Source organism: Apteryx mantelli, chromosome 27 (assembly GCF_036417845.1).
Source record: "Apteryx mantelli isolate bAptMan1 chromosome 27, bAptMan1.hap1, whole genome shotgun sequence".
Taxonomy (NCBI): domain Eukaryota; kingdom Metazoa; phylum Chordata; class Aves; order Apterygiformes; family Apterygidae; genus Apteryx; species Apteryx mantelli.
The window spans coordinates 1272205-1294640 of record NC_090004.1 but is presented as its reverse complement, the minus strand read 5'-3'; the positions used below and the strand labels follow the sequence as shown (position 1 = coordinate 1294640).

Here is a 22436-nt window from a genome sequence, read left to right as displayed (position 1 = left end):
TTCTGCTCCCTTTTTGCTTAGCTGAAGCTTGCCAGCACCAGAATGCTCTTGTTTGTCAGCGCTCAGGAAACATCCAGCCTTGTAACGAGTGCAGGGAGAAAGGAAGGAGCCTACTGCAAATTTTACAGACTGCTTCCCTCACTGAAGGCCTTACCTTCCCCCGTCTGCAAACCAGGGAGCGCAGCCAGAGCTTGTGCTCTCATCGAGGCAGAAGCAGCCCTGGCGGGATGCTGAGCTGACCTGGAGCGGGGGCCCATCGGCTCCGGAGCCCTGCAGAGCATCACGTGAACAGGACCCACCTTTGCTGATGTGGCTGGAGGGACTCTGGGAAACAGCCCACGTAAAACCTGCCCACTGTACCGTTCCCGCCTTCAGGTAGCATGAACAAAGCATCTACCTGTTTGATAAACTCTGCAGTTCATGTGCGGCCTCTGGTTTGCAAGAACCAAGTAGCTTATTCACTTGTAACTTTGGCTGGCTGGAAGCAGGATTTCCAGGTAAAGCTGGCTCACTCGGGGGCAGCAAAGAGCTGTTTGGTAGAGGGCTTGCTCTGAAATTACCTGTCAGCCCAGGACGAGACAGGGCTTACTAGAGTCAAAGTGCCTGTTACCAGTACTCAAGCAAGCGGTGCTGGAGCAAAACATCTTATAACTCCTCAGATCACCTGTATCTTGCCACATCCCACCAATAACCAAAATCCTCCGGGTGTAAATAGGAGAGGAAACCCAATGAGAGCATCATGCTCTGAACACGGGGCTTTATGCCAAGTGGGATGATTTGCTTTCCCATCCAGTTATGGATGGGATGAGCATCTCTGCGCAGGTCCGACAGGCCCAGGCGCTGCGCGGGATGGGGCAGGAACCATGCAGGGCCGGAAGAGAGAGACAGCGGCTTCTCGGTAGCCAGCTGCGAGGTTGGCTCAGCCCTGGAAGCGCAGTCCCCAAGTGGGACTGACGTCAGTCATAGCCAACCTGACGCGTTATTCTTACGTTTTTCCAAACTGCGTCCAATTTTGTAATCAAGAATTTAACCAACTGCTTTATTAGCCTAAAACTTATTTTCATTTTAACCATACTGCTGCTTACGATATTCTCACAAAACCTCAGCTGGGAATGTATTTTTATTCTTATCTGCAGCTGGAGTTTATCTGAAAATAATTTGGAAATAGTGTCACTTGGATATTACCTAAATCCAACCTATTCCACACAGAAGCTGTGAAGTGCTCGATTAAATTGAATGCAACCTTTGCTGCAGGGCATCTTTTGATGGAAGAGGAGAGAGTGAAACTGAATCAAAAAGACTTGGCCCAGCCAGTCTGCTTCCTCTCGCCTGTGGCTGGGTGCATCTCACCTCACAAGGACTGTAGTCTTACTCACAGGGGAGGATATGGCTCTGCACAGGCAAAGAGGCCACCACGTGGAGCTCAGGATGAAGGAAATGCTCAGCAATAAGAGCAGCTCTGCACGTCGGGCATAGATTCTGCCAAAAGACTCATGCTAAGACCATGCAAGGGAAGAAACATGCAGCTCCTGGACTACGAAAAGCCAAGAAGTTCTTACCCAAATGGGTTCAGTGCTTATTGCAATGGAAAAGAGCTTTCCAGGTGTCCACATGAGGGCCTGGTGATGAAGAGAGGGACTCGGGGAACAGAGAGACTGCTGGATCTAATGGGGAAGGAAAGGGGAAGCAGTGCTCTGATAAATCCCTGCTGTGCACCACCAAGGTCTGCGGGCTGGGACAGGGGCATAAACTCCCAAATCTATCCATGATGGCCCAGAAAGACCCACAGTGAGCCAGGCTTCAGAGCTCCATGTGGTCAGGCCCAGAGGAAAGGGGAAACACACTGAGGGGACAGCATTTTCTCCAGCTCAGAGTAGCACCATACAGCTCAGGTTTCAGGTTATTGAATAACACTCTTAGCCTGGCCGGTCACAAAGTGTAGTCCTGCTACCCTTCCTGCACCCGTGTTTCCAGCATCCTCACCTACCCACCCACAAGGAAACTCACTTCCACAAAATTAGCTTTGTTGCTGGAACATCTTTCTCTCCTTACCCCCCAAATGGATTTGGCTCTCTGAAGCCCACCCCTAAGGTCTCTTCTATGAAATCCCAGACAGTTTTAGACACCTGAATTAAAACCAGCCATTTAATTAACACAATGGCTCCAAGCTGAGCCCAGGTCGTTAACAACACTTACTCCAGCGTGGCATATAATAGGAAAAGACTGTGCTATCAAACACTTCCTTTAGCTTTGTGAAACACAGATACCAGCAGTTCAGGAGAAAGTCAAATCTCTTCACTTCTAATGTGTGAAATTAGCATTTAAAAAAACAAGAAATAGAGAAAGCTTTTTCTTTTTAGAAATGCCTATGCTGATTCTGAAATGCCCATGCGGGAAAAGGGCTGAGGTCTCTCCCGAAGGCATGATCAAGTCAGTGCAGTTGAGTCGGCATGGTGATCTGGAGGTCCATTTTCATGAGACACAGCACACCACAATGGAAATAGTTTCCCAGTTATATTAGAGGAAATTCTACTTCTGTTTCAGCAGTTTTTAAGCAAAAAATGGGCTTTTCAAATTTGCAATTGGGTTCTGACAGCACTGTGACAACAGTCAGTCTTCACTTGCACACTGTGATGGACTGCGAACGCCTCCCGTGGGCAAAGTCCAGGCTGCCCAACCCGCCATCATGCAGCAGAGCAAAAACAGCAGTGCAGCGTGTGAAGCGATTTCTTCCAGCAGTGCTAAAGAGCAATCTGGACCCGGCTTAAACTTCTTCAGTATTTTCAACATCCCCCTCCATAATCTGTGCTGGTTGGCATCATGGCATCGTGCCAGTGATATCTTTTATATACTGGTTTTCTGTTGAGAGTTTTGCATTGTATCCTATTCCTCTGATGTTTTGGGTTGACTAAGGCAGTCATGTCTTATACTGTGCCTCTCCCTCCCATACAGTACTGCAGCAGGTGACTTCCCCCACACACGAATTCACTTGGGTTTCCCAGACCTGCCTTCTTGATGTGCCAGCCAGCAAATCTCCCACTATTGAAGTTTTCATTTTCTCTCCTTCGAGGCAGCTCACTGATAATCTTCAGTATATGCAATTTGGCTGAAGGTCAAAGATGTCAAATGTTAAGGTGAGCTGTGATCTGTTCTTGAGCATTGATTCACTCAGGTGGAAAACAGGGCAGAGAAGTGGTTCAGCAGCAGCTCTCGCTTGTGATGTATTCAGGCATTTACTGCCAAAAATGACCCAAGTGATAATTTAGTGACATTCAAGCTGGCCACAACTGAATGGACCCCCTGTGTCAGCCACAAGCACATCCCTCAGGGACCACCATCACAGGAAGGGGCTCCACATCACCGCTGTCATGTTACTCAACCAGCAATGGGATGGGATCTCGGAGCAGCTTCAGCTCGAGCACCCAGCCCTGCTCTGTGACCACCTGCACACACATTGCGTTGCTCCAACAGTCCCCCAGTGCGTTTCAATGAGAGAGCACCATGTGTTTTCCCAGGACCTGTTCTACCTTCTGTCTTGCTGGGCTCCCCGCACCCAGGACTACCCACGCTCCTGCATGCCAGAGCCATTTGGCTGAGATGCCAAAGGGCTCCAAGCTGTAAGAGCCAGAGTTTGCAGCTCCAATAACATTTGCTGCAGCCTGCACACAAGCCATCATTTCCTTCTCCACAGTGAATGTCTCCTCCCCACTTCTCCAAGTCTTGCAGCCTGAAACAGCGGGGCTCTTTTGAGATTGTACTTATGCGTCTGACTGCATCCAGCCCTAAAGTCACAGCTAGCTAGCTGGATTTGCAAACTGGCTGTGCAGCCTCTATCCACAGCACACTTTCATGAAGTGGTGCTCTCAGTATGAGCGATGTGGTCTGCACAACACATGGCAGGAATTCACTACTTTCAGTTTTAGCTGGCATGGATTTGTAACTGCAACTCTACTACATAGATCAGGCCTCACTCAGCCTGTTGGAGGAAGGACATGACTCAGAAAAGACAACTGTCAGTATGAAGTGGCATTGTGCAAAATTCATTTTGGTCCTACAGAGCTGCCAGGCTGTGATACTGCCTGTACACTTTTTTCATGTTCTCCAGAAGCATTTCCAAACATAGTCACATCATTCAGGTGACAAAGAGATTGCAGCTTCTCATAGAGAATCACCAACAGTGTTGAGAAGCCTGAGCACATTGACACAAATTCAAGTGACACACGTTGCAAACACCCACTGTTCCATGCAATGCTGCAGGGTGCAACACATGCTGCAGTTATAAATGTTATAAACTATCACAACACCAAGACACTCTGTCCACATTGTGGGTGAACATGGGTGGCCAAACATTCCTTAATGCACAGTGCAATACCAATTAGCTCTCTCCAAACAATCCTTTGCTCATTCACCTAGACTTGCACACTGCTCCTCACCTTCTGCACACCGCAGTGCGCTGCTCACACACTTTCTATCCACCCTGCCGCAGATCCTTGTGCACAGCTACAAGAGCATCCCTTGAGCTCTGCAAACCTGGGTAATGTGGCAGCTCATGGACCAGCCCCCTGTGGCCTGCAGCTCCAGTGGAGCAAAGCAACAGGGCCCAGCCTCTGTGTTCTGAAAGCAGTGCACAGTGGTGCAGGGCAGGGCATGGCGCTGCAGGGCGCTGCGTGGTGCACAGAGGAGCACAGTGCAGGCAGAGTGCACGGTGCTACAGGAGGTACGTGCTGCAGGCAGTGCCCAGCGCAATTCAGTGCACACTGCTGCAAAGCAGCGCACGGTGCAGAGCACTGCACGGTGCTGCAGGCATGGCACGGCACGGGTGGTACCCGCTGCAGGGCAGCACACAGTGCTGCTGCCAGTGCACGGCGCTGCAGGCAGCGTACAACGCAGGCGGCGCCCGGCTCCGCGGGCGGTGCAGGCAGCGCAGGCTCCGCAGGCAGCGCACGGCGCGGGCTGCGCGGGCGGCGCAGGCTGCGCGGGCGGGCGCGGGCCGGCGGCGCCCCCTGCCGTCCGTGCGCGGCGCGGCGCCCCGGCGGCTGCGGGCCCCGGCGGGCAGCAGCGCCCCGGGACACGGCGCAGCGCGCGTGCAAGCGGCGCTTCCTTTTTTTCAGCGAAAAGTGCAGAAAGCCCATCTTTCCGCACGCTTCCTCCTCTTTCCAACCAAGCCAGGCTGGCGTTCGGCTCTTAGGTTCACCTAAACCTGGCGATTTTGTGCAGACCTCTTTTCCGCACCCCAAGCCGCTGTTGCCCCAACCCAATCTCCGCACACCCAAAGGAGCTGATGGCGAGGGCGGCTCTGGATGGCGAGGGCTATTCTGAACGATGAGGAAACCCCGGCGAAGAGGGACCGATGAGGAAGGCTGCCTGCCCCTGTGTGCATTGCCCACAGCCCCTGTGCGCTGCAGCAGCCCGCGCCTCGCCACCCTCCCACAATAGCGCCAAGAATGCCTGGGGAAGACTGCAGGCCCTTAGGTGCTCATAAAATGGGAAAATTCACCCCGCATGCACCCCACACACAGCTTCATAGACATAACTCCCTGTTGCTCCCCAGCCAAGCACCTGCCTAGGACAGTACAGTGTGAAACAATGAAAGAAAAAATTCATTACATGGTATTCATCATTAGTGGGCCAGATTGCCTTCTGTCATGTCCATTGCCCATGTATAAATGACCACGTATTTAATATCCACATAAGGCACAGCCCTTTGTGTCCAGTTTAGGAATTTGCAGTGTGTACTTAGTACAAATGTGAATCATGCACAAATCCTGGAAAATAAAGACTATGATGTACAAATCTCTCATGCATTCTAGTACAGGTTGAAAGCAATGTCCGGAAGAGAGCTAAGACTTTACCTAGGAAAAATATTTTTAAAAACAAGAAGACAACTACATTTTCATATTAAACAGCCAAATTTCAAAGTGTGTTCAGTTCACACCCTGAAATATTCCCATAAACCATTTGCAGGCAGGAATGCAGACAGTAACACCACACTTTCTTTAACCTAAGCTCTGTATTCTAATAAATATATATGTGCAATAAATAAGCAAGTAGAATATTTATAGAAAAACAAAGTGATGTCTTGGAAAATGCTATTAGAAACCTGACTCCAGGAATTCCCTGCACCCTTGGGTAATAAGCAACACGAGAGCTGTGTCCCCACAGAGCCCAACCATCCATCAATAATCAGAATCAGAACAACTCGCACAAATTAATTCACGGAAACGATTTTTCCAACCAGCTATGAGCAGAACACACATTTGAGAAAATACTGCAAATGGTGATGAGAAAAAAAGGCAAATTTGGCCTAGAAGTGGTTGCGATTATTGATCCAGCTTACCCCTTCCCAGCAGCTTGGTGGGCTCCCAGCATGATGGTCTCCATTGCCATCATGGCTCTCATTATCTGAGGTGTACTGTCGCATTTAATGTCTGGTAAAACACATTGACACCAAGTCAGAACCACTGTAAACCATCATCAAAATGTCACACTGATGAGTTTTGAAGGATTACTGTACAATATCTCACCATTAATAACTCAGTGTTTTTATTTCCGCTCTAGATTACGATGGGGTAGACAGAGGAGCCTTGAACGGCAATACTCAGCCCTCGGCATCCTCAAAGGGCTTTTCCCAGATCCGACACTGGCTCCCCCCCGTGAGCAGGCGAGCTCAGCGGGGCATATCGCCTCCAGCAACCACCTCGGGTGGCTGCGCAGCAAAGCAGTTAATGCTGCGCTGCCACTGGCTGGAGACAGGCTCCCGCTTGCAGCAAAGGGCTTTCCTGAAGCACAGGAATTCAAAGTGCTGCCACCTCAGGGGCAGGCCTGAGGGCCGACCCCTGGTTCCCCATGGTCACTAATTACAGGACTTACCAGATTCACAGGGAAAAAATTGGCCCTGAAGCTGCCTGGCGAAGTACTGCAGTAGAAGACCTGCTCAGGAAGAGAAAAGGCACAGAAGGCAAAACCACAAGCCCTCGGGTGGCAGGGAAGCTGTAGGGTCTGTCTTCAGTGACGACAACAGAGCCAGGGGAAAGCCCTTTTAGTCCCAGTAAATAACAGTCGGACAGGTTAGAGTGCCGTCCGGGCGACAGCTCGTGTGCCAGGCCAGCCTTCTGCTGGACCACGGCATGGGACAGCCGAACATGGGGTGAGTGGAGTGAAGAGTGGCTGAGATCTATTGGCCTGGGGAAGGTTCTTCACATGCAAACCACAAATCATTTCATTTACTTTTGGGGAGAAGACATGAATGCACAGAGCAGCTATTTCTACTCACAGAGTGGCTGCAAAAATCAGTTTTACAAATATCAAAGGCAAAAGTAACCATTAGAGACCACCTGTTACAACTTTTATTTATTACAGGTCATAGTCTCACTTGAGTACTCTCTCCTGAGTCCAAAGACTGTAGCGAGGCAAATATTTCAAACCTATAAAACCCAGCTGCCAGGAGAAAGGGAAATGCCAGAAGGGCCAAAGGATTATGTGGGATCCACTAAGATAATGCCCCAGATGAACATGGTAAACCACATGCTTAGGGTGAGACAGAAACCTCTCTGGCTTCAGCCAACCTGGGAAGAAAATTGCTCCCTGAATTCATATTTGACTAAAAGACATCATTCAGGACCAGCAGAGACTCTCTGTCAGAGCTCAGGGCAGGGTCCACCACACTCCATCTCCAGGTGTGATTAGCCTGCAATAATTTAGAGAACGAAAAAAAAAACAACAATACATGACAATTCTTTTTTCAGATAAAAACAGAAGCTCAGAGCACTATATTTAAATATAATCCGTGTTTTAGTGCAGGGCAGCAAGTGCTATGAAGCACTGAGGCCAAAGCAAATTCCCCTGTTCTGCCAGGGCCAGCCAAGGAAAGGGTGAACAGAGGGCAAAATGTCCTCCAAAAATGTGAATCAAAACATGGTCTTTAGGGAGATGTCCAGTTTCCCCTCAGCTGTGGTGAGGGCAAGCCTGCCACCCCCAGAAACAAGAAGCTCTTCCAGCTCTGCATCACCCCAGTTTCCACTTCCAGCCCCTGCATTTCAACACACCACCACTAGCAAAGCAGATCCTCTCCACCCCAGTGAGCTGCTTCCCCCTGAGAGGTGAACATCATGATGAAGATCTTTCAGCTTTCTGTGCTGAGAATGAAGAGCTCCTTGACCTCAAGTCATAAGGATGTTTTCTAGTCACCAGAACACTTTTGTAGCTTTTCTTCTAACCTTCTTTTGTGCTCCTACATTCTTCATCAGAGCCTGACAGCAGAGCTGCTGCAATATTCCTATAATAGTTTTTCCAGTGCTATGTGAAGGATCTAGGTCATTCCTGACTTCTTGCTATTCCTCTTTTATGCATCCAACATCACATCAATAGACAGAATGACTCTCAAGCCACTCTGAATGATGCTTAGTGAGACAGAATCTCTTGTCTTGAAGAACTTGTTTTTCTGGCTCTCAGTTATAGTCTTATAGATGACTGTCTTAAAACACAGCCAGCTGGACTGTGACTATTGAAACTAATGATCCTGATCATTTTGCAGCAGTGACCTGTCATGGTCAGTCCTTGGGTCATTGGCAACTGTTACCACAGATTTTATGATTGTCACCTAGAGCTTTAATAAAATCATTCTGTAGCCCTGTATTTCTAATCCAGGTCTAATTTCTAGTCCCACTGGGAATAGTACCTCTGTCAGGGAGCTAGAGACACCTAATGTGGCTTGTTAACCTCCTGCGCAGCAAGCATTTTAATGAAGATGGCCCATGGCAGCAAACCTGGTGCTTTGGAAAAAAAAAAAAACAAGTGCACTGTGGTTGCATCTACACTGTCATACTGTGTTTTGTGTCATCGTCCTGGCTGTTAGATGATCCCTGTTGCAGCATGCCCCCAGGCTCCACCAAGCCCCTCTCCAGGGACACCGGACACTATGGGCTTTTGGCAGCACTGGGCTGCTGAACAAAGCCGGGTGAGAAGGATGATGAGGAGCTCAAGGGGACCAGGCTCAAGTCGATTTGGAGAGCTTTGGCAGCATCTGCCCTAGCGGCAGCATCCATGGGCTGATGAGACATTTCCCTCCTGGAGGAGTGTTGAAGAAAAAGGGACGGACTGGCAGGCCATGAGAGAGCTGTCTGAGCACAGGCTCCGTGCTCCAGCCCAGACAGATGCACCTACAGACCAAACCCTGCGGGAGCAAGGGAGCTGAGCCAGAAAATGCCAAGAGGTCAGATCCCCGAGCCCTCATTTACATTGCATTTATTGATTTCTCTGGTGGGACTGTTTCCACCTTGACCTGTCTCTTCAGTATGCACATTTGCACAGTGCTGCCTGGGTGCCTGCCTGAAACTGCCCGTACCAGTGCGGATGCTTTTACCAGCCAGAGTCTCTCACAGCAAAGACAGTGTGCTTGTCTAGCAAGACCTAATTTCCATGCCAAAAGCCATTAATTACATTGTTTAGCCAACTCTTAGCTGGAGAAACTCAAATTATCCTTCCCATCATTCGATCTGGGTTCATGGATTCCTTTTTAAAACCAGCGCAACAGTTTTGTAATCCTCCAGTCCCTTGAGATTTTCCAAGTTTTCAAGACTTGCTAAATCTCACATTCATGACTCAGACAGCTTACCAGTTAATTCCCCTGTGAGTCCTCGGTTTAAGCTTTCCAGAGTGTCAATTTGAAAACATTCAATGTTATCAGAAACTGCGCTTGCACCCTACTTGGTTCAAAATGACACATTTTCCAAGGACAACAGCTGGAGCAACACTTAGATGAACTCATACCAGATTTGCAAAGAAAAGATTTCCAGAAAGGCAGACACAGCCTACGGTCACTGGGGACTCTACTTTCTGCTTTGTTGTTTATGTATTCTTTAAATTAATGAAACATAATTAATAAACTTTTCTATTCTAAAGAGAATAGAAACACACCAATAAAAATGACATACTATTTCACTCAGAACAGGAAGGGACTGTTATTTAATCAACTCAAATGACCCTCATTAATTCACTTGGGAGTTAAAGACACTGAGGAAAGCTTCCATTGATGCTGCACTTGAGCAGATAACACGGTCAGAGCAGAAAACACAGAATTATTCCCTGCAACTGCTTCTGGAAGTGTGGAGAGAAAACAGGAGGAAAAGAATCAGTAAATTAATTATTTTAAATTCATATGTGTATGTCAAATTGTAGTAAGAGGAAACAAATAGCAAGAAATACAAACAACATCATTTTATGAATCCAAGCTAAATGCATCCAAAATGACCCTGAAACTAAGATAAACCATAAATGTTAGGGGTGGTTTAAGAAAAATGAATCAAAACAAATCAACAGTTTGAGCAGTTTTCTTATTTGTTTAGTTTATCACGATTCTGAAAAAAAATCTTTTGCTGGAAATTTTCTACAATAATTTGAAAAGCAAGCATTTTGTTGGGAAAAAATGGCAAAAAGAAAGACAAGATAAAGTGCAACAGGAGGATGAAAAATGAGGACTTTCCCCACTAAATTAAATAATTCAATCATTTTTCAAGTTTGGGGAGAAAAAAGAACAAGGATCCCTAAAAATAAAAAAGTCTTGATTTTTTTTTTTCATGCAAGAGAAAACTGATGAAAATTTTCAGCCAGCTCTAATCTGTTTCAGATTCCTCATGTGTGCCGGGCTTTGGAGGACAGAACCTACAGACTTGATTTATTTTCTGTCTCACATTCAGTTGCATCTGTGAGCATCGGCGGGATCCCTTTACTCTCTTGGCAAGAGCAAAAGTGTGGACACAGGCCACTGAGCAGCAAGCGACCGTGCCTTAGCTCTTTTATGGTAGCTGCCTATACATGCTGTTCACATCCACTCTGCGCGAGGTAGCTTACCCCCTGCCCCTTTCATTGCAGACTAAGTGATTGACTCACCCTACATTACTTGGCATAAAAGTGTGCAAGCCGGCAGTTGCCGCGCTAATGACTGACACACAGTAGCTTGTTATGTCCTGGGGAATCGCGGTTTTTTTCCAATTGGTGGATCAAAGACAGCTCCTGAGTTTTGAATCCCGATGGGAGGGTAAGGGGTTGTCTTAGATTAAGATATACAGCAATTTGTGAAGGGTACAAATAAAAAAGAAACAAAGAAACAAGCTACTAAGGAAAATATTCATAGCTGGCATCATTTAAGAACAGCAGTAAGAAATGTTTAAAATATGCTAGGAATGAAGGAAATTCAAAGTCATATGAGTCTTTTTATAGATATAGGAAATTTATTAACAGCAGTAATAAATCAGAAGTGTTCAATAACTTTTTAAGTTCTGGGTTTTTTGCAAAGAACCTGGATCGTTTTTCTTGTAATATGTAAGGGTGATGAGGTACCTGCAAACCTTCTATTAGCTGAGAAGCGTAAACAAATACACTCAAGACAGACTTTTAACAACTAGGCCTGGATAAACCAAATAGGAGAGTCCTGAAGGAGTTGGTGAAGGTATCTACCTGGCTTTTGAAATGCCAGGCACTTGCTGAAGACTGTATGTCTAGTATTGGTTTGGTATCTATGTTTTTTAAGGAAATGGGACAAGAGAAATGCTTCGCAGTGAGAAAATCTGCTACAGTCCCTTTTGTCTAACAAGGAGATTAGAAGGAGACCAGTTTGCAATGTATAGCTTTCTTTTGTAGAGAAGGCTCTTTCTTATTTAATCACTCCCCTTTGGGGAAGACATATCCCAGGTAAACCCAATGAGTCTCAGTATGAGACTCTTTTGGAAAAGTAATATACAGTCCTTCGAGGTGATCTGGTGTTCTTTGGGGCTTTAAATTCTATAAATAAACTTTTCTCCTGCCCTTTTGAGGCATTTTCCCCAAGGAAAATGTCAGGTCAAACAATAAATTGACGAGAGAGCGGGGATTATTCTGTACACAAGTTCATTTAGATCACTCTTCTCTGTATCCATCCCTGTGCCCTATTATTCATTTTTTCTTAAATTTCACAGTCAGAATCAGAAGATCACGGACCATGAGACATTAGGCTTTTCTCCTAGCAGGCTACGGTCTATATTTATCTCTCACCCATGCCAGATTCACCATGCCAGATCAATTTTTGTGGAAGGCAAAATTGATTATATAATGGGAATATCGCAAACAGTGGGAACCAGCCTAGTAGGAAACTTGGTCCCAGAGATCTGAGGGGCACTAATGAGGGAGGAAGAGACCAGGGATAAGAACAGACAGCAGTAGGATTTCTTCCCAGTCACGCTGCATTATACTAACATACATCCTCCCTTTCTGAAGGTTCTGCCATCAGTGCGTCCAACATCACCCGCATCAGGATATTGGTGCCCTTTTGCAGTTACTAACTTTCAGTCATTTCTTGTGCTAGCACTCTCCAAAAGCTGACCCAAACCAGACTGCAAATGTGCTTGAGTGTTTTTGGCAACACTTCATAACAAATGCCGAACCATTTCTGTGGCCCGTCTCTATTGTAATATTAATCAAACTGAATTCCTGTGGTGCTCATATGGATGACATATGTAAATCCTTCAGAACTCCACTGCCTCTAACTGCAAGTTAAAGTCAATGGGAAATTTATCTCCTGTCTCCATCTTGCAACTCTTAACTATTGCGCATTTATTCCATTCATGAAATCCTGATTATTGCGGAAATGAGGAAATACCAGAGTTGATGAAACCCATGAGGAACACTAATATAGATATCAGATACCATGTGGATAGGTAACCCCATGAAACCCTGACACAGATGTGAACGTGTGTTTTATATCATCATAACTGTGTACTCTACATATTGACTAAAACTAACACACCCACCAGCATTTCCAAGTGTCCATCCCCTCAATGGGAATATTTGAGGAACAACAGGTTTTCCAGACCAGTGCTTGTCTTCAGCAGTGGCTAGTCCCACTCAGTTTAGAAAAAGGCATGAGAAACCTCCTAAGAGCAGTTCTAGAACAATTTCCCCTTGAAGAGTTTTCTCCCCAGACCTCATAAATTATACCTGAGTTTGCAAAATTGCATGTCTTTATCATTTTTACTGTGGAGAGAGAGAGTGACAAAAATAGCTTGTATTTTTCTCTGAGAGTACTAATCCCTGTTTTTTCTGAGAAGGGGGTCCATGAGTGGTGGACTACTTGCTAGACCCATACATTAGCTACGGGCCAGCCAGAAGTTCATTTGGCTTTAGCCAGGATCTTAAACCTTGCAGAGGCTGGAGTGAGCCCAGGATCTGACACAGGAACAGCATTAGTACCGCTATTGTATTCTCTCTCGCATTTAGTAGATGGAGGTCAGCCATCCACTTCTGCTATCTGGGAATCTGCCTGCAGCCGTCAACACAACACAGGAGGTGGCATTGCCCTCCCCTAAGGAAAAAAGAACACACAAATGGGCTGAGATGGTTTCAGTCCTTCCTGGAAGGCTGCCCTCCAGGTGCAGCAGTGGGAAGCTCACCTCTCTCATTATGCCACCACAGCCCTTGAGGTATACATCTCTGCCCAATATCAGTGCAAGTCCCTGGGGAGGACTGGGAAGTATCTCAGATTTGACAGCTAGCAGTACATGGACAAATTATAGCTTTACATTTCCTTCATTGCACATGACCAAACCTACTACCAGGAAACCCTTTGGTGCTGCACACGGGTCAGGGGCAGCTTGCTGAGGTGGAACCAAAGGAGAGTGGAAGATACATTGCCTGGCTGAGAGAAGCTCTGTCTGAATCCTTTAGCTGCAAACACACGCTGACAACTGGACCAGGTTCCCATGAACACTAGCATTCCTACAGCCAAGGTGACTGCATCTCATCCCAGTGGGCTGCAGAGCACCTTGTTGTGGCTCTAGCTTTGGTGAACATACCTATCATGCCCTCTGCTCTGCATTTCCATGTTCTCTCCTAGCATAATAAAAGGTTCAGGGAGAGACTCAGATGTTAGTCATGTCAGTGTGCACTTTGGAAAGCATTCAGGTGCTTTCTCACTGAGAATGCTTGTCAGGTATGTCCATGAGTGTCACTCCAAAGTAATGTCTCCGTTGTCTGAGTGAAACACCTCTCTCATGAGAAGTCACAATTACCCAGCAACAGTCCTTTAGATCCACTGACCATTCACATGAGTAGCCTTGAAGATGAGAACTGAATCTCCAGAACCGAATAAATCTTTTTTCCTGGAAAGCCAGCAACCAGACAGAGGACACAATCTTGTGCTCTGTTATTTAGCTGCAGCATGACCTAATTGCTATTTTAGATGAATGGCTTTCTTCTTTGGTTGCAGTATCTTGCAATGGAAGTAATATCTTCAGCATGGCAAATCCAGCAGCTAGAATATTTGAATAGAGCAGCTAGGCAGTTGCATCCACAAACAGGAATTCTACCTCCATGGACACTGTGACCCCCTAAATTCTGCTCCCTGCTCTTCCTCCCAGTGAGGGTGGGAGATAGTTGCACCAAGAGCTGGGGATAGGATGGAGGGTGGAGGTGTGGGGTGAGCGATGTTGGGCTCTGTGCTATGGCTAGACATGTTGACCATTGGTCAGGAATTTCATGCTAAGGCGTTATGTTGTGAGGACAGACTAAGACTTTGCAGGGGTGTTCCCTGTAAAGAATTGACTGTAGTCAGGGGAAGCCTAGTTAGGACTAGGGGAGTCTGTTAGCTGGCAGAGGTGCCTGAGTGTTGTGGACAGTCTGTGACTGGCACCTTTTGCTGGGGAAAGGGGTTTTGAACAAAGAGAGGCAGCTGTGGATGTGTTTGAGCAAGAGAAAGACTGGGCACAAAGCGAAAGGAGGAGGACAACACTGACAGGGGTAAAGGTGGCCCTAAAGTGGCCAGGTGTCAGAGAGGGGTTTTCTCTCGCCAGGGGGATTGTTAGGGGATTTTTCTGGGGCACTGTGTGTAGGCTCTGGCCTCTCTGTAGGACAGAGGAGATCCACATGGGGGTCCTCCTCTGGTCAGGGGAGTTCACCTAGGTGCATGGGGTTCCCTGTGGGAATGGTTTGCACAGGAATCACTCTTGATGCAAGTTGGGAATGGTGCCAGCGAAAGTCACGAGATACATCCATGGCATAAAGTCTCCTTCCAGCTGGGAGTCTGGGATGTTCCCGGGGAGGCACCTTCTTCTGCGCTCACTGCGGAGGCATTGCCGGGGAAGAAGGACACAGGGTGTCTGCGGGGATCCCGCGTGGGTCTGGCATGAGCTCAGCGCTGCTGCAGTGGGTCCCTGCAGGGACCATGGGGTCCCCTGGGAGTGCAGGTAGGTCCCAGGGGCGTGAGGGTGCCCCGCACCGGGGTGCCCGCGCACACAGGCGCTATCTGGGGGATGCAGTGTCCGCGCCCCGGGCCTGGGGGCTGCACAGGGCCTGCCCTGCTCCTGGGAGTCTCCCCTGGGGGGCCGGGGCCGGCGCTGCTCCGAGGTGGGGCCAGGGGCACGTGGGCACCTGTCCCCAGTGCCCGGGGGGCCGAGGCGGGTCTGCCGCAGCCCCGCTGACCGCGGCTCCGGGCCCGGGCCCGGCCCTGCGGGAGGACGGCGCCAGGCCGCTCCAGCGCCCGGCCGGGGCCGGGAGCGGCGGGCCGAGCGGAGCGGAGCGGGGCCGGGGCCGGGGTCGGGGCCGGGGCCAGGTCGCGGCGGGGAGGCGGCGCGGCGCGGCCCGCGGGCGGCAGGGGGCGGCGCTGGGCCGGGCTGAGCGGCTCGGCAGGGCTCGGCGCGGCTCGGCTCGGCGCGCTGCCTCCCTCCCCCCGCTCCCCCGCCTTCACTGCGCATCGGAAACATGGCGGCGGCGAGGGACTGAGCAGCCCCAGCGCTCGGCGGCCGCGCAGGTGAGGGGGCGGCGGGGCGCCGGCCCAGCCCGGCCCGCCCGGCGCAGCGCAGCGCAGCGCAGCCAGGCGAGGCGAGGCCCCAGCCGCCGCCCGCCCGGCGCCGAGCCGGGCCCGGCGCTGCCCCGGGGGGCTGGGCGGGGAGCCGGGCGCGCAGGCAGCGCCGCCGTGGCCCGCGGCGGCGGCAGCAGCAGCAGCGCGGCAGGCCCGGCGCGGAGCCCGCCCGCCTGTCAGCCCGGCCGCGCCCGCCGCGCCGCAGCCCGCCGCCGCGCCAGGCCCCGCCGCCGCTCGGCCGGGCCCGGGCAGCGCTGCCCGCGGCGCGGCGCGGCGGGGAGCCCGGCAGGCCGGGCCGGCCGCCAGCGGCGGCGGGGCCTGCGCGGCGGCGGGAGGCCGGGCCGGGCCGGGCCGGGCCGCGGAGCGGAGCGGAGCGGCCCAGGGCGTCGCGTCCGCGCGGACACCTGTTGGTGCCCGTCGGGCGGCGCCGGCCGCGGCCTCCCCGCGGGGCCCCGCGGCTCTGCGGGCGGCCGCGGCCTCGCCGGCGCCGCCGGTACCTGGCGGCCGAGAGCTGCGAGCGACTCGCGCTCCGTGAATGGCCCCTGAATGGCGGGCGGGCGGGTGGCGCGGCCGAGAGGCCGGAGCGGGTTTGCTCGTTGCTCGCCGGGAGGCTTAGTGCCGGTTAAACGCGCTTCGGGGAGAACTTTGTAGAGGGCCTTTGTTCTTCCAGCTGTTTCTGCACAGTGCTTGACCCAAACTGAGATGAGAACCCAAAAAACGCAGAGAGACGCAGGTACGGAAGCTGTTTCCGTACTTTGCGACACTTACAGTTTTCATCCAAAGGCCTCAAAGTTCTTTACTCAGAGCACAGGAGCCTCTTTACCCCACGGCAGTTGTTTATTTTCTTTTGGACATTTCTCGTATAGAAAGCGAGCGGACACAGAGGTGCGTGAGTTGCCAGGCCGTTGCAGGAGGCTGCTTGCCCCGCTGGTGGGCCGTATGGCTGTCGTCTGCGCTGAGGTGGGCTAAGGTAATTCCCGGGCAGTTTGGTTCCCTGCTTTCTGTGTGAACCGTTTAGGATGGCACTGAAGTGCTATAACCATAGCATATTATGAAGACAGACAACTATAGAGCTCTGAGTTGGAGTAGTCATCGCTTAGTAATGTGGTCCCTCGCCCCTGAGGCACTGCTGCGGCGATGTAAAGGGTAATCCTGGTGACTGGACAGAGAAATCCTATAATTACTGTCCCTGAGGACTAGCAGGAAACATCTGACTTTCCTTCACAGCCCCTCTGAATCAAGCACTTGAATAGAACTGGAAGTAAAACAAGATTTGAGGTTTTTATGCACAGCAAGATGTTTAAAAATAAATACAGTGTCAAACTGGCTTCTGCTGCATGTCATTCAGGTTTAATTTGCACACTCTTTGAAGCTTCTTTGTATAATCAGGACAGTGTTTTCAAGTCTTGATGATTAAAAGTAGAGATGATAAATCTCAAGAAGTGGCTTAAGTTTTGGATGTGCCAAATAAATTGGATCCCTCTGGCTTTTGGACATTTTTGGTTCAGCAGCTTTACATACCAAACTGATTATTTATGTGGGTAAAATAAGGACATAAAGACCCAGCTCTGTGGTACCCAGCTTTGATTTCTGGCCTCGTTTCTGTTTACTGTTGTTGTTTATAGTAAATACTATGCTTCTGAGTGGCTGAGAACAGCCATGTGGTAGTTTCTCTTCGGCAGCCAGTGGGAAGCCACTGGGAAAAATACTCTTCCATAGCAATTCAGTTGCCACAATAACTGCACACTGTTGATTAAACTGAGATAGCTCGTAGAGGGACAGCTACCTTTTCTCTTCATCTGTAGCTTCCTCTTTTCTTTTGAATGTTAGTTTCATACTTTTGCTGGCCAGGATGAGATGTGCTGATATGCTTCCTGGAAGTATTTGGAATATAAGATTATAATTTCATACATCTCTGACACTTCAGAGTTGTCACCAACACCATTATATGACTTGACACTAACGCAAGGAATAAAACTCAGCTCGTTGTCCTAAGTACGGGTACTTGCTGCTGAAGCTCAGGACACACTACCATGGGCTGCAGCCTTACGGGGTCTCTTGATATGCAGTTGGGTAGTTCAGAATCTGCCCAGCAGATGGTATGAAAATGCAGACAGAGGTAGGGGGTCCATTACAACAGATAAGATGTAAATATTTTTATGCTATATAAAAATTTCCATTTAGTAAAGGTTAAAACACACTTTTATTTGAGGGAGACAGATTGGCCCTAGGTGCTCCGGATTCAGTATATACATCTTAGGAAATTATAAATCTACATCTTGATAATCAACTTCTTAGTCAAATGTTTGGCATTAAATAAATCAGGTGATTAACTGCTTAAAGAAAATTAATGTAGAGTTTAGAATAAGACTGTGAATTTCCTTTCCAAGTCACTTCAGATCGTCTACCTTTTTTTCCTCCATATAAAATTTTACTAATGTTTATTTCCCAGTTACTTGCCTGGAAATTTGGTGAATTTTGTATTCATTTTCTGGCATCTGTAAGTGAAAGGTGCTATTAGGGTATAAAATGTGAGTGCTATGTGGGCTTTGTCCTTGCCTTAAATGTAGTTTAAAGGAATCTGTGAAACTTTGTTTCATAGCCTCAGGCAAAATATGTCTAGAAAGGGTCTGAGAGGTCTGTTTCCCTTCCCAGGATAAGATCAGGTGCATATCTAAACCATCCCTGTGTAATGTTTGTTCCATTAAGGCTCTTCCTGATGGCAGTTTTGTATCCTGCCTTTATAGGTGATATGCTCTAACTCATGGATATCCTTACAATTAGGAAGATTTTCATGGTGTTTGAGCTAAATCTCTGTTTCGCAATTTAAACCTGTTTCTTCTTATCTTATCTTTCGGGAACATGGAGAACACTGTATTCCTTACATCTCTGCAGCTACATTTTACATATTTTAAGAGTTAGTTTTTTCTTTCCTAAACTGAACAAACTCTATTTCTGTGCTCTTCTGCCTTGTTTTCTGTATCGCAGATTATTCTCCCTGCACTTCTGTAGACTTCCTGATGTTGATCTACGCTTTTCTTAAAATGTTGTGATCATGCTGGGATAAGGCTACTAAGGCAGAACAGCGTTAGTTGAGCTTCTTGGAGCAGTAATAAGGAATGGGCCAAAATTGCCTCATTTTAGGTATGTCTAACTACTGTTATGTAAAAAAATAATACAGATCTGGCTTTTGCATATTTGTATGTTGAACTGTGTGCTTGTGACAAAGGACTTGGCTCGCTACATAAACTGCTCTTACATGCTGAATCTGGATCAGTGTGTTAGTGCTGTGGGCTTCAGCGCTGTCATAAGTTAAAACTTGGCCTATTTGGTTCTCTGAAAGCATTAATGTTTGCATCTAGCCCTCTATCTTTTTTCTTTTTCAGATGCAAATGAAATTCAGTTTGAGATGAGACTAGCAGGTTTTGAGTTGTTAACTTGTCCATTTATGTTTTAAAAGTCTCCTAAGAAGAGGGCTGGAAGGTTTATGTGAGAAATGAAGCAGGATGCATTGAGGACAGAGCGGTAGCTCCAACTCCCAGTTTCTTTTGCTAGGTTGTTAATCTCGTGTGTATATTTACATTTTATGTATGTCAGAAGTTTATCAAGGTAAAAAAGCATCCCCACAATAAAACCCTCAGAGTAATGGGGCTCCTAATCTCCCTCCTTTCCCCAGAAGTATGCCTTGGTGTAGTATGTGCACTCCAAGCCATGTGACATAACTTTTCATTCTCACTTTGCAGAATGACAGGATTCAGTCCTAAAGGCAAATGCTTTCTTATAGTGGTAAAGAACTTCTTTCTTACCAAGCTTAAAAAATATCTAACAGTGAAGACTTTCATACAGCCTTGCTCTATGTTTAAAGTGATAACACAAGTGTTAAAGTAGCAGTAAGTGCATGAGATCTTCTATCTCTGTGTCACTAATTCTAGCTCAGACTATTCTTGCAGCAGGGGTTTGTGTCTAATGGCCTGAGCTGATAGTGTCAAATAAGTATCTGGTGTGGGTTTCTGAGCACCAGAATTAGTGGATTGCCTCCTGTTTGTGAAACCATGCTCTTATTGTCTGTATAGACAGCAGTGTTCTTTAATAGTAAATTTTTGGAGTAGCTTCAATCATGAACTGTCACCAAGTTGAAGGGCAGTCTAGTACAGAGGCATTGCTGTAGACTGGCTGGTACTGCAAACTTTAATTCCAGGAGAACTCAGTCTGAGCTATGTTTTCTTAACAGTACAGAGTAATACTTCTCTTCTACAAAGGTTTCTGACAGACAACTTCTGGTAGGTTTAAGCACCATGATATATGGTATTACTGTCTTCAGGATTTGTTCAGGCACCTACCAAATATTTCTGCCACTGTAGAGGGTGTTTAAAAAGAATTTGAGGCAGTGTCTCAGCTCTCCTAGTTCATAGTCTAGCAGTTTTATGCAGACTCATCCTGAGCAAAAGTTTAAGCTAAGATGTTGGGCTGTGAATTGAAGGAGAAGGTGAATGTCCTGGTTAGCTGCCTCTGCTATTTGGATAGCAACCTGTGTCAGAGAGGCAAGGCAGACACGAGTAATGTCTTAAAATACTATAGATGAATGAACCAGTGCTTGTCTTCCTGAGATCTGACTTTATCATGAATTTTAAGTTATTCTCGCAGCTCTACTGTGTGGTTGGTAACTGGTCATTAAAGATAAGGGAACTAGAGCAGAGATGAGTTGATACGGCCATTACCGGTGTGAGGGAGTTGACGTTGAGAGTTCAGTGCAGAACAGAAGGGTTGTTTTTTTCCTAAGTCTATGCTTATGCCTCAAAATACCCTACCCCTCTCTCCATTTGTCTCTCAAAAGTTTTCTGTATTAAATAGTATTAATACCAGTCAGAATCTTATATGCTTTTTAGGGTACAACCCCCTGAGTTACCTAACTTTAAATAGCTCTTGTGTTTTCTGGGCTGACATAATGTGAACAGTCCTGAAATCTCCTAGTGGCTTGGTTTTGTTTTTAACAACAGAAACTGTAGACATAAGTGCCAGTGGAAATTTGTGAAACTTAGTTTTTGCCCATTGAGGAAAAACACAGTTTTTCTCCTTTGGCTCTTCCAGCATTGTGCTAGAATCTGTGTAGAGTTCCCTCTTCCTGATGCAGTGTCAAGAGAGCTGTTTTGATTCATGCATTGCTGGAGCCACATTTTCTGCCGTTCGGTTGGATACACTGAGGGTAGACACAGGGCAGTGCTGTGTCAGTAGTGTGCTTCTGAATTCCCCCAATGTATTGCTGATATTTGGCTCCAGAAGAGATCCTACTATGAAGAGTAGTTGCTTTTCAGCAAGGAATTCATGTGTTTGTGGGAGCTAAAGGAAACTTCTGCTGGTTTTTTTTTTTTTTTTTCAGTTGAGTATTAGTAGAGTGCTGCGCAGGGTGAAAAAGCAGCATTGTTTTGACCCAAAGCCATTTTGCACAGCATAAGTGACAGTCTTTTAGGATGCAACTTGCAATCATCTTAAGTATGCACTGCCTGAAAAAGGCAGTCCTGCAGTGCCTCCTGCAAGACAGAGCGCTGCTCTGGCTTTTGTCCTCCCCGACCTCTCCTTGTACGACAGCCGCACCTTATCCCTTATGTTTACGGGCCTCCCTTTTCCTTCCCTGGTTCAAGTAAGCCTCTGCCTCCTCCCACCATGCTAAGCCCTCTCAGCCTGTGTTTTAAACAGTGAGATGCGCATCCAGCTGCGTCTCTAGCAGGCAGGGGGCCTGATGTTCTCCATCCGCTACCTCCTGGCTGTTGGCAATCGTGTTAGCAGAGAGCCTCCCTGGGCTGTCTGCCAGAGAGTCCCTGCCCTCCCTGTGTCCCCTGCTGCTTCGCAGCCCGAGGGGGAGGCCAAGAGCCAGCAAGCAGAGGGAGAGGGAGTCCTTTGGAGGCTTGGCTGGGATGCACATGCACTGCAGGAAGACGGGCACTAGCAGGAACTTCTTCTAGCAAGAATCCTGGCATGACTCTGTCTCGTGTTGGTATGAAACATATTCTTTGCTCTGCAGCATCCCATCCCTACCATACTGCTTTGTATCAATTAATCGAAACCCTCTGAAACTGGCCAGTCCTCAGAGATAAATGCATTGGAGTGAAGTTGCATCAGAGAACATGCCTCAAACTGAACTCACTGAGTGGCCTCTTCGGATTATTCAGAAAAACAGCATCTCCGAGCATGCACTCCGCTCTTCCCTGTCACTGCTATAAAGAGGCCCTCACCTCTGTGGTCCCTTCTTTCAATGTAACATGACCTTTCTTGCCCAAGTCCTTTATGTGAGGTATGAGAAATTTCCTCTTTACACACAAGGAGCATTATTTAAGTAAAGGCATAGTGAACAGGCAGAAAAGATGATGAAGTCTGATATGGGAAAATGAGGAAGTTAAACCAATTCCATTTTCTAAAAATAAGTAGAGTGAATGTTCCTGCTGCCAGGAGGCTGCTGCTCATTATAAGCTGAGTATTTTTTGTCTTGCTCTGACGAATTTAAAAAAGATGTTACAGTCCATCAAAATACTGCGGTACTTGTGCAATCAAATTTACATGCTTATGAAGAAAGTCTTGGTTATTTCCCTATTTCTAGAAGTGACCTTGAAGGATT

General features: G+C 47.9%; 1 protein-coding gene across 3 annotated transcripts in view; it reads left to right on the top strand.

Moving 5' to 3' along the window:
• Positions 1-15701: 15701 nt before the first annotated feature.
• SCMH1 (Scm polycomb group protein homolog 1) overlaps positions 15702-22436 on the top strand; it is an 82807-nt gene continuing 76072 nt past the window's right edge. For all 3 annotated transcript variants that reach the window (XM_067311381.1, XM_067311380.1, XM_067311378.1), the window contains exon 1: positions 15702-15775. The gene's annotated coding sequence lies outside the window, so the exon portion shown is untranslated. The remainder of the gene's footprint in view (positions 15776-22436) is intronic.